Source organism: Mycothermus thermophilus (assembly GCF_041956435.1).
Source record: "Mycothermus thermophilus strain CBS 625.91 unplaced genomic scaffold VTJ04scaffold_4, whole genome shotgun sequence".
NCBI classification, from domain to species: Eukaryota; Fungi; Ascomycota; class Sordariomycetes; order Sordariales; family Chaetomiaceae; genus Mycothermus; species Mycothermus thermophilus.
In genome coordinates, this window is record NW_027191430.1 from 716,981 (window position 1) to 720,378 (window position 3,398).

The window sequence follows — 3,398 nt, forward strand, 5'->3', positions numbered from 1 at the left end:
ACACTCTCTCGCGCGCGACGTAACTACACCACCCACCCACCTACTCACACACACACACACACACTCTCTCTCTCTCTCTCTCTCTCTCTCACGCACACACACACACACACACTCTCTCTCTCTCTCTCTCTCTCACGCACACACACACACTCTCTCTCTCACACACACGCACACGTGCCCGCAAACATACACATTTATTACACAGTCCTCGACGCCGTCTGGTCCCAAACTCTTAAACACATAGGCATATACCTATCGAACAAAACACTCCCGAGTTAGAGAGATCCAGTCTAGATTGGCTGCCTACTTAGGTAGGGACATGGAACAGACAACTTACTTACCAATTCCACCGCTGATTCACACTGGAGGGTTGGTCGGTGAAAACCTAATGATGAGTACCCGGCCATTATCATAGCCCAAAGCGATCGTGTGGCTGTCTACCAACTCGGACACAAATGGCCTGTACTCTGGGGGTAACCACAGGACGTTTTCGCCCTGGTATGTGATCCAAGTTTTCTCTTTATTGATCCCATAGCCAACATGCCGGAAAGGTGGCTTGGGAGGACCACTCGAAGAACTCTCACTCGATTCTGGATACAGTTCGAAAGCGCCGAGGTTGGTGTGCAGAAGGTGCGGGTTGAGTGTGTCGAATCGGAAAGAACGGAAGTTGTCGATATCGTCGATAGTAAACGCCCGTTGGCCTGTCGTGGGATCCCAAACATCAACACTTCTCTGGGCTCTTGAGGCCAGTATGTCGCCGTTTGGTGACCAAGAAAGCCTGAAGATGTAGTCGCGGTGGTGGTCGAACTTCCGAATGTACTGCTTTGTTGCAAGATCCCAAAGGCAGATGAACTTGTTGCCTGCGACTGCGAGCAGCGTGCCATCAGGAGACCAGTTGACGCTGGATGACCAGCCATCAGAGTTGACAGTGAGCGGAAGTGTTTCGACGCCATCGCTTTCGGTTGCCGTGGGATCCCAAATGTCAACTCTTCCCTCTGGGTCCGATCCGTAGCATTTCAGTAACAATGCAAGCTTCCCCCCGTCTTGCGACCAAGCTAGATCTTTGAGACAGTGGGCTGGATATGACCGTGTTGCTATGCACTGATGTGTCATCACATCCCAGATCTTGACTTCGCACAGAGACCGACTAGCTGACGCAAGCTGGTTGTGATTGGCAGGTGACCAGGCGAGAATATCAGGACAGCCAGAATGGTCGGTGAGTTTTGAAATGCATTTTCCTGTTGCCAGTTCCCAAATCATGATTGTTTTTTCATATAATGATGCTGCTGTGGCGAGATGCGCTCCATTTGCTGACCCGGCCCAACTCTTTACCCAGGAAGTATGGGCATCGATCTTGAGCTTTGGGGCATTGCGACCCACTGTAGCGTCCCAGATCTGGAGTGTTTCCTCTGTTGTTGATGCGAGCCAGTTTGCATTGGGGGACCAGAATATATTTCGAATGATGCCGTGACTTTTAAGCGTTGCTGTCTCTTCAAACGTTGTGGGATCCAAGATCTTTATGTAGCGGCCCTGTGCCGCTGCCAATGCAGGCCGCGTTTCGTTAGGAGACCAGGCAACAACCTTGACTCCAAAGCCAAACACTTTCACGCGTGTGAGTGTTCCAAGATCCCAGACTCTCCCTCCAAGGCGCGTGACTGATGCGAATCGAGTTGAACACGGTGACCATGAAATGGACCGTATACCATCCTCGTCATCATCCTCGTGTTCAAATGTTGCATGATGCGTCATTTTTGCCAGATCCCAAATCTCGATCTTGGTCCGGAATCCCGCTGCAAGCCAATTTCCATCGGGAGAAACGGCAAGTGAACGGACGCTATACTCGTGGCCCTCGAATGTTTGAAGACATGTGCATTGTAGAGAATCCCATATTTTGACCGTTCCATCTTCCATTCCACCCGATGCGAGTCGAGCCGTGTTAGGAATCCAGGCAATCACGCTGACATTGACTTGGTCGCGTGTCGCGGTACACTGTCCTGTTACCGGGTCCCAGATTTTTACCGTCCTATCCCTGGATGCCGATGCAAGCTGCAATGAATTGGATGCCCAGGCGATGCAGGTAATCTTGTCCTTGTGACCTTTGAGAGTCCGGTTGTATCGGCAGGTTGTTGGATCCAAGAGAGAGATTGTGGTCCCTTGTGAGAATGCGAGCTGCGCTCCACTTGGCGACCAGGCTACCTGTGCATCCAAAGATATGCCTGGCACTTCGAGTGTTGAGACACATGCATCCCATCCGTCTTGTATGAACGGTTTGGTGATGATCCATTTTAGCGCCTCCTGTTCCTCAAAGAAAGTCCTTATCAGACTGGAGGTGGGGGAGAATACAAGTGCCGATGCATATGCTTGGAGCGGGTAGCTTTCAATCACCCCTCTGTTGTACTGGATGAATCTGCGTGCATCATGGACAATAGTGGCCAGGCGAGATGCAGATCCTGAGCCCTGCAAACTAAATTGTTAGTCTCAGCACTTGGGCAGCCGACTAGTCGCCTTTCTTGAAGGTGGTTAGAAGGTGCTGCAAAGTACTTACCTGTTGTTGGAGAAAGCTGTCGAATCTGACCAGCGAGGCTATTCCTCGCGCCAGTTCTCGGACAAGACTAAGAGCCTCAAACCAGTAGAGTGACTTTTTGCGGAAGAACGCTTCAACTTTCCCAGCGTCCTGAAGCTCTGAGTTTGCTCTTTCTTTGGCATCCAAAAGATGATCGACCCAGTACTCGCAGAAGTATCGAACTGGCGTGAGGGGATCGTTGTCGGGAGCCTTAACCTGCTCGATCGGGAACCCAGGTGCTCTCAAGTTGTACATGTCGCGTTTCAATGTGACTTGCAGGGCCTCGAGCGATTTGGAGAAGATGAGCTGGTGAACGTCTTCCAACCCGGAGGGGAACACCTCATCCCGGGCCATCTTCGGATTGAGCAGGAAATCCTTGGCGGACTGATGAACGAAAAATATAGTCTGGCCCTGAAGTGTGAGGAACGAACCACAAATCCCGATGATGTACTCCAAATCCTCGTCACTGGGTTCCAGGTCTTGCACCGCGCCTGACATAGACTTCAATTCAGCCAGAGTAATCGGCCGATGAACGCACGAAGCAATGGCAAGGATCTCCTTGCAAAGTACAGACTCCTCCGATTCGCGAATCCGGCTCATCATTCGTTGGTAAAGCTCGTCAAGCCCACGAGGGAAGAGTTTGGCCAGCCCGGATTCCGCCAACTCCTTCAACAGCTTCTTCTTGTCAAGCTGCCGAGCAGTGGCAAATTGTTGACATACCAAGGCTACCCAAAGAAAGGTGCCGTTGGCGTTTGCTGACAAGTGTTCCCTGAGCTTCGGTATCAAATCATTGGGGTAACCCTTGAGTTCCTTCACCTTGCCCTGGAGTTCCTCC